This window comes from Neopsephotus bourkii, unplaced genomic scaffold (genome assembly GCF_033783945.1).
Source record: "Neopsephotus bourkii isolate Nb327-2 ecotype Australia unplaced genomic scaffold, CSIRO-AGI_Nbou_v1 NB_940, whole genome shotgun sequence".
NCBI classification, from domain to species: Eukaryota; Metazoa; Chordata; class Aves; order Psittaciformes; family Psittacidae; genus Neopsephotus; species Neopsephotus bourkii.
The window spans coordinates 3,162,648-3,176,558 of record NW_026901434.1 but is presented as its reverse complement, the minus strand read 5'-3'; the positions used below and the strand labels follow the sequence as shown (position 1 = coordinate 3,176,558).

At 41.6% G+C, this 13,911-nt stretch overlaps 1 long non-coding RNA gene across 1 annotated transcript; it reads right to left on the bottom strand.

Annotated features, from left to right (window-relative positions):
- Positions 1–11,381: 11,381 nt before the first annotated feature.
- LOC133214899 (uncharacterized) lies at positions 11,382–13,677 on the bottom strand. The gene is made up of 3 exons (XR_009726260.1): positions 13,565–13,677; positions 12,296–12,463; positions 11,382–11,564 (listed from the first exon to the last, which is right to left on the bottom strand). It is a non-coding gene; the product is annotated as an uncharacterized LOC133214899 (long non-coding RNA).
- Between the last annotated feature and the right edge of the window lie 234 nt (positions 13,678–13,911).

Sequence of the window (13,911 nt, the reverse complement as noted above, 5' to 3'; positions counted from 1 at the left end):
AATAGCTGAACATATGTTGGTTATTTTCAGTGTAAGGGTTAAGGAACTGCCCCAAGAAGCAGAGGCAGCACCAGGCAGCTAGCGGCAAACCACCACACAAACCTTCCGTTTGTAATATCCCTATTCAAGTGTCTTTTGCATAGTAAAAGCATTCAACAACAAAAACAGGCCACAAGGAGTTTGTGTCATTGTTTGATACAAGAAATGCCATACGTGAGCATCTAGTAAACTGCAGATACGTTTTTAAATGTCACCCAATGTGTGGTTTGAAAAAGAATCTCTGTCTGCAACTGCAAAGAGAGATGACAGATCTATATGGGAAGATGATCTACATTGTTCCTGCTCTAATAGCCAGTCTTCCTCTGTTTCACTGAGATGAGCCTCTCTCATATAATTTCTATGGTAATTTTTCTGTACACAAACTCCCAATTACTACAATATGCATGTAATTGGTTGTTGTGTTAGTTAATCATATAGCCAAATAATCTCTCCATAAATAAAGCAGGAAGAATCACACCCCATCAATCTAGGAAAGCAAATGAAAAGAAGATTTCTACATAAAGACTTTTAAAAACACTTCATTCCCTTAGTCTCAAGAAGAGAGAACGTGTTCTGCCAGCGATGCTGCTGCTGGGCCTGGCTGTCTCCTCCTCTCCTTGGGTGATGGCCACTGTTCCCAGAGGGATCCTCCTTCCTGGGGATCATCAGGCAGGCTCGGGGAGTATTTGCTAGGCATTAGGAAATATGAGATTTGGTATTTCATTGATCAATTTACTTCACATTTTGTCTTTTGGAAATGGAAAGAGGTGGATTCAAAAAAATAACAGGGAAAGAATGAGGAAGCTCCTCTGGGCAGGAACCAGCACAGAGCTGATGAAGCCAGAAGAACAGGAAAAGCAACAACACAAGGGCCAATAGGCCTCTCTCCTTCACACAGGTTACTGCTATTTTGTCTTCTTCGAAGTCTCATATCCCCAGAAATTACTCCTGAACCAGCCTTGGCTCCCTCCAGTTCCTTCATATGACGTTTTCTGATAGGAATTTTCAAAGTGCTCTGGAGAATTAAGCTTTGAAAAGTTCTGGCTTCCTTGACAACTATAAAATGGTGCACATTTTTATTTACTTAATTCCACACACACACACACACACCCCCAACAGTCATTTTATTTCAAAATAATGGGGAAGGGAAAGTATTGAACCTGAGTTGGATGTAGCAGAGAAAGACAAGAGGGTGAGTGAGCATTGCACAAGGAGCATGAGTTTGTACATCTGCCTGTGAAACAGCAGTTTTCCTGCAGTGCTCCATACCCCACTATCAGGCAGAAACCCACAAGGAGGTATGTACTTTCGCACTGCAATATGCTGTAGATGTCAAGTGACTGTATCGCTCTCCAGAACTGCACCCTGCCACAGGTTGTGGGTACGTGCTGGCTTCCCTGCACACAGGAGCATTCACCTGCCCTATTTCACTCCTCCTCACCAGAACTTCTACCTACCCTTGGAAATTTCCTTCCCTTCAGGTAGTGGGTAAGCCTGGGCTTCCACTCTTGCCTCCCTCCAACAACATACCCTCTGCTCAGCCACTGATTCCCAAAATCAGTGTCCATTCTTACAACCCCTTAAACACCAGGTAGAGTCCTTCCAACTCTGGATCCCTGATGTCCTGCTGCTGTGTGTAAGATAGCTGTTTTACTTTTCTGCTCCCTTTGCTGAAGCAGAAGAGGACTGAGAATGTTCCACAAATTTCTAGACAGCCAGTCCTCAAGCTTTTGCCTGGCATGATTCAAAACTAGCTTATCAGTATGTCCAAACTCTCCACAGCCAGCAGAATCAGATCAACAATCTACCTGGTCTCTAGTACCTGTCACATAGCCCAGAACCTCTCCCTCATGGCTACTATCTGATGCTTAACCAAGCACAAGCTCATCTGGGACAGCAGATTAAAATCAGCAGTCTGAGGTCACACGGCCTTCAGCCTTATTCCTCTCCAAGGCAGAGACATCTGATCCTCTGGGGAATCAGGTCCTAGATTGCCACTGTCAGCCCAATATACTAAAGGAAAGTAACTCTAGCTTGGGTTGGCCTTAATACAGAACTGCAGCAATTCCAGCTCTAAATCATAAAAAGTTGTCCTTGCTTTTGGGGGCCAGTGACACCTGACAAAAGCATAGGAAAGGTGACTGACAGTAGTGGTATCTTTAAGCATCATGATCTTTGCAATGTAGTATTTCTGGGACTGTCTGACATTGCTATTAGTTATTGTTCAGGAACATAAGAAATGAGGACATTGGACTGCAAAAAGTTTCCTACTTCTTTGAAAGTAGAGCCTAGCTGTTGTATTGAGAGATGATCAGTAACAAGTTGGAAGTATCCTTAAAGAACAAACATCAAAATTAAACATAAAGTACCCTCATGTTTAAACAACACTCCCTCTACTATAAATAATTTTCAGCCCTCAAATTATAGGATATAAAGAGGAAGGAAACTATTGCATTAGATTTGCAGGTCTCCAAAAGTGTATGTGTAAAGTTATGCACAGGAGTATCCCCATTGAAAAGCTGTGCCTGTGCCTGAAGACATCATGGCTCATCTTCTTCCAGCTGTAGCCATGCTGGCCAAGGCAATTACTGCCTTCCTCAAGTCCCAAGAGTCTGTGTAACCAGTACTTCAGCCTGTCCTATCTGTTAATACAGGATTGCTTCATACTTTTTCAAACCCTTTAAGGGACATGCATTGACCTTTTTTCCTGGAAAGATATGTCCACGATTTAGTAAGTAGCACTAATAAGACAGTTTTCAAATACTCGGCCCAAAGTTTTGGAAAAATATTCTGTCCTCTCACTCAAATTCCCAGAACAAATAATGGCTCTTTGTTGGTTTGTTGGTTTTTCTTTTTTTTGTACCTGTGTAAATCTGAACTACCTTTTAGAATAATCTGTTTCTGCATTAATGTGTGCATTGTTTTGCCTAGTTGATGCTTTGTTCTCTAGTTTCAGTTAAGCTTTAATGCTGTGAATGCCTAATGACATCTTACACTACACTAGCAACACCCAAACAGTATCAATTGTAAAATACCAACAGCCCAAACCAAAGAAAGTTACTGACCTATAATTTTTGCATTTTAAAAGAACATTCAGGTTCTCATTTCAGTGAAGATTCTCAGTCCTACGTCTTGATCACTCAGAATTAGATAAACACTAACATAATAACCCTGAGAGGTTTGGGTTCATACAGTGGTTGCTTGGTACCAGCGCCAAGCACAAGCTGGTGGTCTCCACAGCTGGATCAGCTGCTCCCAGTTTGAACAGGAGCTAATCTTTTACCAAAGAAATAAACTAGCCAAGGAGGGGAAAAATAAGAGGATAGGAATGGGAAGAGAGTCTGACAGAACAATACAGAAGTTACTAAATCAGTATCTTATTAGACTCTCCAACAATAGGACAGAGGTGAACAGTCTCTTTAAGGAAGTCAGTTCTCATGAGTGGCTGTCTGTCTATGCAGGTCTGTCTAGATTCTTACCCCTGGAGTAACAGGAGGTGACAAAAAGAAGCTATCACAATGAGAAAAGACATGTAACGATGGAATTGGTAGGAGAAATGGATGGATACAGAAGCCAAGACATATTTAAAACAAAAAATAAGGCAACTCTCTGAAAGATACATGTGAGACTACAGCAAAAGAATCTCAGAGCTAAGTAATGCTATCCTACAACAGATGAAGTTTTGTCTGGGTTGAAGAGCTTGATTCCTGTAACACTGGAAACTATTTCCACAGCTCAGGATGACAAACAGAATTTCTTGCTGTAGACTAAATCTAAAGCATAGTGGTTTTGTAAATGCATGGAGAAAGTCCACATAGCTAGTTACCTTTGATGGAAAAATCCCTGAGACAAACAGTGTAAGGGATAGACACTGCTTTGGTCAGATCAAATGAAGTTTGACATAACTTAAAACTTCAGGCCAGCTAGGTGATAAAACCAAAAGGTATTGGAGTAGTTTGGCCATTAGACAAGGTACTGGTAACAGAGTTCCCTGTTGTGTTGATACAAAGTGAGACAATAAGTTAGATAAATCTTTCAAGGGAATTAATTTGCTCAAGTAGCACTTTACAACTGCTTTGTATAAAATATTTAGAACAGGGCTTCATTATAAGATGCAGGGTAAAGTAACTCAAGTCTCCTCCTTGCAGTGATTTTCATTTGAGTTCTCTACCATGTAAAATCTAAGAGAAAATAAGTGACTGATGCATGAAATTCACTCGATGTCACCAAGAAAGTATTTAAGAAACCAGACAATGACTGATTCCAAGGAAATGAGAAGGCCAGTCTCCATAAAGACCCTAGAACAGAGCTTTTTGTAGGAGGTTTAAAAAATACCCATTGCCATATGAACTCATAACAAAGCGTTGAGCATCTACCTTGGAGAAATCCAGTTTAGATAAAACTCGTCGGCATTTTTATATCAAGGAGCCTGACTACTGGGATGTACTGCTTCCCATGTGATTTGAGGAAAGTCAATGCTTTAAGCTTTAGGATCTCATGGACTTAACCACCAAAGAATCATCAAGAAAAGTGTCAGTTCTTCTTTACTTTCAGCTGTAGGTTTTCCCAGATATGAAACCCAACTGAACGTCACTCAAAATCTTCTGCTTGTTCTGATCTGAAGCCAGAGGTAAAAGCTTTGCCTTTGTTAGAAAGCCCCTGCCAAGATCTTTAAATATTCAATCCTCCTGGGGTTTGGTTTGTGTTGAAAGACGCTCCTTCAGCTTCTGCTGTAGAGGACTTCTGGGACTGATCTCCTTGAAGCTTCTCAGAAGCACAAAATCCTATCCATAAAGGAGAATCCCTCTCCCCTGCCGTGACTGAAGCATTCAGCTGGCACCATGAGTTAACCACTGGTAAAAACCTCCAGTTTGATGGTGATAGTGTACAGGGCCTATGGATAGGAATATGAAAAAGACATCCCACTGAGCATGCAGAAACAGTAAATTAACTCGTTTGTAGAAGATACTGTTAAAGAAAAACTTATTGAAAATATCAATGCAAGGAGTACAATGAATACCAACAGCAGTCTGCCAAAACACTGAAGTAGCCTCCAGAAAAGTCAAAGAAATCAAGTGTCAAAGCAGGTTCTTGCATGCATCATATTACTCCAGGCAACAGCCTTCAGCACTGGCAAAGCAGTGATGATTCTGCAAGGACTTCCTTTGCCAGGTACAGTCAGAAAGAAATGATGGGGGATATTAAATATGCATATACTTGGTGGAAAGGGCAAATGATGACCATAGGAATCCTGCTTTTTGCTTAATGCAGCAACTGTAGACATCAAGGATCAAACAAAAAAGTTACTGAAAATTATCCTAAGGATCCCAGATCAAGAAGTGAATTCTGACCAGAGGTGATCTTTGAAAAAGATCAATTCAAGGGTTTTCAATGCGTAGCATATCTGAAAAACTGAACTGATAATTCTCTTTCTTCCACATGCCCTACTGCTACCAACCACACCATGCATCACAAATGTTTCAAATGCAATATATCTAAAGCTGCCGAAAAGATCCTCCCCTCACTCCAATTTTCTCACAAGAATTAAATGGTTTATTCTTACTGAAAACCAAGCTCAGCCAAAATGTACCCTGAGTGAAAGGCCGCTTCACTCCCACTACAGTGGATATAGGAGGGGTTGCCTAGAAAGCAAGGCATGCTGAAATAATGACAGCCTGCTTTGAGCTGTGATGTTAGCACAAACTGAATGTTTAAGTAAGTTTCTATTCAAATAACAAGACAGCTTGTACTAAATATAATTAATATTCATTACTAAATATTGAGAACAAATAAAGGTAGACAGATGCCACATTTTGCTTTGACTTCACCATTGTGGAAATGTTAATTCATGCTCTCATCTTGCCTCCCACACTCTATTGTTAGTTCTTCTTCTACGCTCCTTAAAAGTCCAGCTTCCTGAACTCCTCTGAATGTAAACTACCTCTGAATGTAAACTAATAATAGGAAAAAGTGCAATTATGTGATTCCACTGGCAAACAACTTTACCAGTTTCAGTTCCATTTCAGGATCCTGGTTAAATTCATCCTTCCTATTTTTAAGTCTTCAAATGCAATTGCCCCAGGGAGCCTACCAGATGTTTATCTCTGTACTCCCAGCCCTGCTCTTTCTATTACTCTAATGGGTATTTTACTCCTCTCTGCAACATTCTGCACAATTCTCACATTGCTGTGGTGAGAAACTCCACCTCCTCAAACCCCACATATAGGAGCAGTTTTCTAGCATTTAATTCTCAGTCTCTGCTTAAATGTCTGTAGCAATCACTCCTATTCATATATGCCTCTGAAAAATATCTTAGAGGGGGAAAAAAACCAAAACCCCATCTCATTTGTTTCTTAAGGCTTTTATGACAAGAGGCTGAAGGTATCTTTTTTAATTCTGTTCTGGGTTTTTGGCTTCCTTGCACTTTGACCTCTCCAGCTTTACTAGCTGGCAGATAGCATAGGAAAACCAGGAGGATGACAATAGGGCCGACATATGAACAATCAGAGAGCAAGGGTTTCTAATCAAAACACTTCTTCCTCCTACTGAACTCAAATTCCTAAAAATACTTAGGAGACATCTTAATCTGCGAAAAATTCACCAGTTCCATCTTTATCAAAAGTCAAAGGGCTTTCACTTCAGCAGTTTCTTGAAGGAAAAATGAAGCTTCGTCAGTCTGATACTCCTTTCATACACACACAGAGGGAAAAATATTTTTGTGCATTTTACTGGAACCTTCTGAAATCAAAACTCAAGGCACTGAAGGACACTGCATTGGTTCTTGAATCTGCCTGAATGATCAGGGCTCTCATTTGAAAGAGATATAAAGAGAATTGTGTCTTCTAGGACCTAGTTTATTCACTTCAAAGCAAAAATGTATCTTCTCAAGTTTATCTTTAAAAAGTTTCCATTATTAGTTTTGCTTCTTTTAATTTATTCCCTCTCTAAGATCTTTTCTCTGCCACTTGAACCAAATGGATTAATTCAGCCAATGTTGTAACATTCATTTGAGGTAAAAATGCTAACTTCAGATGTCAGTTCCCTTGTTTTATTTGGTCATTTTGTGACTACATTTTGTGAGGTTTGTAAAACAGCTTAAAAGAATAACCTGTGTACTGGAATCCGATCCACCTGTGCAGACTCCACTGACTTCATTGGATTTACCTGAGCTGATCAAATTGTAGGATCGGTTCCTACATTTATACTGAACTCTGCCAGATGCAAGTAACACATTGAAAAGAAATCAAATCTACCCCTTAATATACCACAGATTATCCTTACATGGTAGATAGAGATTCAGTGTAGCCATAGCATCATCTATGCTTATGCTGTCCCTGCCCAGTTTGTTAAACTGTCAGGACAAAGTGAACACCAGGGTGAAGATGGATCTGTGGCAGACAGGAGGTAATCATCAATGTGGACCCTTGAAAGAAGGAAAGGATTTGTGGAGGCAGGTTTTTCTTCTGAAGAAGGTAGAGGAAGGTGATAAGGAAACCGCAGTGGATAGATGGCACCGTAGGTCTCAGGCTGATGCCTATGCTGCCCTTAGCTTCATGGTACACAAAAGCTAAACGCCGTGTCCAGGTGGGGATGTGATGCACAGCCAAGCAAATGGAGGTGTTTTCATGGAGGAGAAACAGCTCAAATTTTGAAGTACTCAGATTTTCCATGTTATATTCTATATTTATTTTCATTTGAACATAATAGTTTGCATACTGGTTTGTTCGCTTAGCAGTACTAACACTTGGCAGACCTACCCAACATCAGGAAACACTTTATTTAACAGAGACAGTACCTGCCCATCTTTGCAACCCTTTCCTGTGATCAGACAAGCAGAGAACTACATTTGTGGATACACAACTACCTCCTCTAGTTAGCAAGTCCCGATTTAAATGTGTATTGTGTTCTTCTAGATCAGTAATCAGGTGCTTGGTAGAGATGTCACAGAAAAGGCTTGTGACAAAGCCAAGAACTGAAGTCCCATTTCCTAAATCTCAGCCTGGTACTTTAACTGGAAAGTTTCTTGTCTTCAAGAACTCTCTTGGCAAAGGGAATAGAAATTCTTTGGTATCCTTCACAGCCGGATAGACAAGTGGCCAGATACCATTACACGTGATAGTTACTTTTGGTGTCAAAAGTCAAGAGACTTAAACAACAGCAACTTTGCAACAAGGTGATCAATCGCTATGCTGTGTCTGAGAAATTCACCTTATTTTCATTCCACTACTCTGTGCCACCTTTTCTTGTATGTGTGATAGAGGGATGGCTAGAACATACAAACCATCATTTTTTTTTCTAGAAAGACCACACAACTCACTTCTCTAATACATACACAGCTCACATTCTGGCACTGACAGTGAGTTAGCTGCTGTATGACCTGTGGTGCACAACAAGCTACTTCATGTTTTGATGCCCGTTTGTAAATACAGTGATGTTAAACACCTCCCCTCCCTTACAGTGCAAATGTACAGATTATTCAAATTCACCACATGACAAGCACTTTGAGAACCTCTGCTGGTCAAGTGCTTCAGCAGAACAACCCATGCTGCATGAGAGGCGTCAGTTTTCTTATTGTCAGTACTTATTTTCCATTAATAACACATGTATTTTAAAAAGGGCTGTTGCAAGTGTACTTAACTGCATAGGTACTTTCCAGCTTCACCTTCTGCCTTCTACTCAGAGACACCACTTTTACAGCTACCCTTAGTTGTATAGAAAAAGATAGACCAGTAAAGTACCTTCCATTCCCTTTTTAATTTGAATGTGTATCACTGTAACATGTGGCTTCATAGTTTACTGTATCCAACAAAATTTGATGAGAAAAAGGAATCACTGGTAGTAAATAGAGACTGAGTTACCTCCTAGCATCTTACATGTAGACATACAACTTTTTAGCAAAATGGGCTTGGTTTTATTGTGAAAATTAAAGTTCAACAATTCTTCTCTTAAACAGCAATGAAATTATATACCTTGACTCTGTGAAAGTTTTATGAAAGATGTGGCTTAGAATAACTGCTCAAAAATATACTTTAAAACATAAATTTATCATGGAATGCATTAAGTTCTAATGGATTTACCATCTTTGATTATTAAGTAATAATGATTTATGTCTCGCCTTCAAAGATGTTTGTTCAGTTAAAGAGAAATAATCAAACCAAAGATCTCTGAATTGAAAACATCCCTGAAAATTTTGTAATTATGTATTTTACCCTGGTTTCTTGAGGAAACAGCTTAGATATTGCACTGTCTGCCTGCCTGTCACCCTCAACATAAAATGGTAACGGGAGAAGACTGAAAGAAGACTGAAATAATGTTCCTGCAAACTTTGTGGAAATTGCTGCCTCATTAAAGAACCATAGAATTATTTCAGTTGGGAGTGACTTTCACAGCTCATTGGTTCCAGCCCCTGCTCAGAGAAAGACTGGGGTTATCTGGAGCTATTTGTCACTTTGTGGAAAGAAAAGCCATGAAAGTCCGGGTTTATTGCAGATGCTGAGGGTTAGAAAACACCGAAAATACATTTACAGGACATGAAACTTCATCCATCTCACTAACAGCGCAACAAGTTGTTATAGCTACATACATTGCAGCCAAACAAATTAATCTAGTTTTTCCACCCAATTTCATGCCTTTAACAACGTTCTCTGCCTTTTACCTCATATGCTGCAGGAGCTTGTGATTATTTTCTTCCCAACACTCAGCTTGAAGGTGCTTGCAAGAGCCACTGATCACTTGGTTGAAATGAAAGGTCTCTGATTTGTCATTGTGTTCATCTAGAGTGTCCAGGACAATGGATTTGATTCTTTGGTTCCCTAGATAAGATCTCCTGGGATCCACCTTTCACTCTTCAGGTACAAAGCAAGCCAGGCAGCATTAGCAATAGGGCAAAGCATTAGAAGGACCACAAACAAGCAAAAAGAATGCTTCTGGCAACAATGAGGATATTTTATCTACTTTTATCCCTGTAGTACCAACCATCTCTGACCATGGATATGGAATGAAGGAGAAGAACTGTGACAAATGAGAAGAGGCTGCCTGAGTGGGGCAAGCAGCCTGGTATAACTGCGGGTATGGTCCCAGGAATGCACACTCAATGTCTTGTGGAAGCACTGTGCTGGCACAGAGGCACATTTGCATTAATGTATATTCCTCCAGAAACACAGCAGAGTAAGCTGCGCAAACAGCAACCCCAGTTTTGCTGGTTTAATGCATCTGTATTACGTGTGCTGCTTTAATTGCTCTTCTGTCATTAAATGGCTATAAATTTTCTTAATTATAGACACAGCCACCTGCACACATTATGGAGCACCGTAAGTGGTGCTGGAAGTAAGTGTAGAGACTGGTCAGGAGAGGACATCTCTGAAGCTGAAGCCAGGGCAGCAAATGGAGCAAAGAGAGAAGCAAGATTTCCTGAGGCAGCCGAGGAACAGAGAGGAGAGCAGCAGACTGGCAGAAACACTCTTGGTCTAGCTGACTCTGCATGGGGCAGAGAGTGGGACAAACACCTTCCTGCTTTCCTTCAGCCCAGTTTTCTGTGGTTCCCTCCTATAGTTTTCCCTGCAGTATCCATAAGGCCCTGCTGAAGACAGGGGGATCCCACCAACAGGGCAGGGTAAGCCTCCCCAGCTTCAACATGGCTAGAATCTCTCACCTTGAGGGCAGAAACACAGCGCAGACAGAGGACTCGCTCTGGTTCCTGAAGGCTCAGCCTGCCACACACGCAGAGGAACACAGGCTTGAGAGTGTTTTAAAAATAAATAGCCTGAGTTGGATTTATTTTTATATTTCAGGGAGGTTCAGGAGCAGGCCAGCCTCACAAAATGAAGCTCATTTCTTCAATGGCATTTTAAAGATGATAGCACGTCTTTAACTTCATCTCTCATTACAATGACTAATGTGGAGAGAATGCCGGGAGGCTGCAGCCAGACTCACAGCCCTGTTGACCCCATAGCACACATTAAGGGATCTCCTTTGCCTACTAATCTACCACCTCACCTGGAGGATGAAATCCTCTGCTCAGGTGCAGCTTTCACCAGCATTTCATGTGGGCACAGGGGCCAAGAGGGACTGGATTAGTTGACAGGATAGAAGCCTAAATTTAGACCAGATTCAGTAAGTGGGTGTAAGAAATGAAAGAGTAGAAAAGGAAGGACAAGAATAAAAGCAATAGGAATGGATACATAGATTGTATTCATCGTGTTCCCACTTATGATCTTTATTTTTTGAGTATCAATAACCCTTGCCAGAGATTTGCCCAACTCCTCTGACAAGGAATTTGCCATCAGAACTACAGTAGACAGGAATCACTTGCAGAGGGATGTGGCTGTTGAGGATGGGGGGTACAGTGCAGAAACCCATTTATTAAGGAAATAGAAGGCATTTATGGAACAGCTGGAGAAATAAGTGACTGGGTATTAATGCTGGAGTAGAGGTTGGGTGAAATGCGGGCAGCAATGGTGTGTCCAGGTGGTTATACAAAGGGTGACTGTCCTTTCCTTCAAATAACAGAGTTTGTGTGTCTTGTACTGAAGAAAGGTGAACAACATAGTTTCAGGATGGAGTGGCAGTGGACCAGAAAAAAAATCAGCATAAGTATTTTTCATGTAGTTGGGGTAAAACATTAGAATATGTTGAGACCTGCACTTCACCTTAGGCATGGCAATTAATAAGATTTCTATTTCCTGTCTAGAAACAATCCAATCACAGTGCTACAATCACTGTTTGATGGTATAAAACGCCTACTAATTAATTATTTCATAGATGCATCTGAGATTATTATATGCACATACTTAAAATTTATTCCCTCTTAAAATAAGTACCTGAATCAATTCTCAATAGATTTTTTCCTTCTTACTCACGGCTATTTTCACATGTCTTTTCAAAACATTATAAGGTAATTTAGTCTGGATTGTAGCTGGACTCTGAGAAGATAAAAGTTCAGTTAAATTAGGAATATACAATCAAGTGCTAGACTGTGATATGCCATCTTTACACAGCAATGACGCATTGCTCCTGCATCCAGTTACTGACAAGAAAATTCCTGCCTTTCTCTTCCTTACTGGTCTTACCCACAGCAAAAGGTTTGTACAGTTACATTTTGCATGACTTCTACTCCTCTAAACCAGCATAGGAAGTCATAAATTTTGGAAAATCAGTTACCTTAAAATGAACTGAAGCTCAAAGAAGTTTTTGTATATAATGGAATGTGTTTAACACTTACAATAACATCAGTTTATGGTTGACTTTAGGGACTCACTCTGTGCAGCAGTGAAATTGTTTTCCTCAGTTGTTCCCTGCCCACAAAGTCAGTGTCCATGGCTGAAGAATCGGGTAATAAGCTGCACCCACCTTGTTGTTGTGACATACCGGTTCATCCTGTATTGGGGATGGCTTGTGGAGGAAGGACAGAGGGATGAGTTTAAACCTGTGTATGATTTAGGAGGTTGGAATGGAAGTCATTAGGAAAGAGCAATTGTTCTGGGAGGTAATTATAGGGGAAGACTGGCAGTAGGGAATTCAGAGTTTAGGACATTAAGAAACTAAAGATATGTGCATCAATCTCTGTCTGAACCTCTGCCCTAATCCTCCTCTATTGTCAAGATATTTTAAACCCAAATCTAGCAGATTTGGTATGTTTTGGTTTGGTCAATGGTAACAAACCATTTCCAGATTATAAATAATTTTTCTTTAAACGGCTTTTGAAAATTCAGGGGAACAACACGGAAAGTCAGAATGTACTTTTTGGAAGGCAAAATATCAAATTTGCTGTTTTTAAAACCTGATCTTCCCACTACTATTTCCAACTTCCCTTAGTTTTCCTCTTTCTAGAGTTTTATCACTTAAGGCAGAGCTTCAAACCTGGACATTCTTTTCCTCTCCTGCCCACCCCTCCAGACTCCATGAAGGGGCCAGCTGGAGCCCAGACAGGCGGGACTTGTCCCCCAGATCGCTTTTGACTTGCTCATTTTATAAACTAGAAACAAAAATAAACTTTCAGTTCACTTATCCACTTGCAGTCAGAGCAGCACTGTCTGCTTTGGGTACATTTTCAGTCCCTTCAAGAGGCCAAATTTTGCATGTCCTGAACCCTTCCCTTAACAAATGATTCAGCTGCCTTTTCCCCAGCCTGTGAAATAAACACTGGACTGTTAAATACAACTCTCCATTGCCTTCCACATACTCTTTCATCCCTAAGTGAAGTTGCTTCATGTGTTACTCTAACCCCAAACTGGACCAAGTCAGATGTTATTCACCTGCACCCCTCCTTTCTCCTTCCAGCAGACAGATCCCTGCCCATAGCAGGGGGTTGGAACTAGATGATCTTTAAGGTGTCTTCCAATCTGAGCCATTCGGTAAGTTTATGATTCAATGACTATGCTCTCCACACAAGACACCCAGGTCACAAACAGTCTTGTTTACAGCACGTTCCTTTTTCCTCTCCCCACACATCACACAAACTCACCCTTTCTGCCTGCCTATGCCCTACACGTGTGGCCCAGGGCCACGAGGTGCCTGCCAGGCTTACTGCAGACACAGCTGGTGCCTGTGCCCCGGCTTCAAGGCTGGGATAGAGGTCTGGGCAGGCCCCGCCGTGAGCCCCGCACCCAGCCGCACACACGCGGGCCAGGGCACAAGGGGGAAACATGCCCACAGAAGCCCAGCGGGGCCTGCAGAAACCGATACCTGCCGCGGCCCCTGGTAAGGCCCCCGCCACCTCTGCAGTGAGAGGACCCGCGGTAGAGGCGAGGGCGCGGGCCCGGGCCTCCCTCAGGTGGAGCCGAAGCCCCTGCTCCTGGCCGGCGGCAGAAGCGAGCCTCCGCTGCAGAGGTCGCGAGGGGCTCGGCGCCTCGGCCGGTGGGCAGCGGCGGCCGC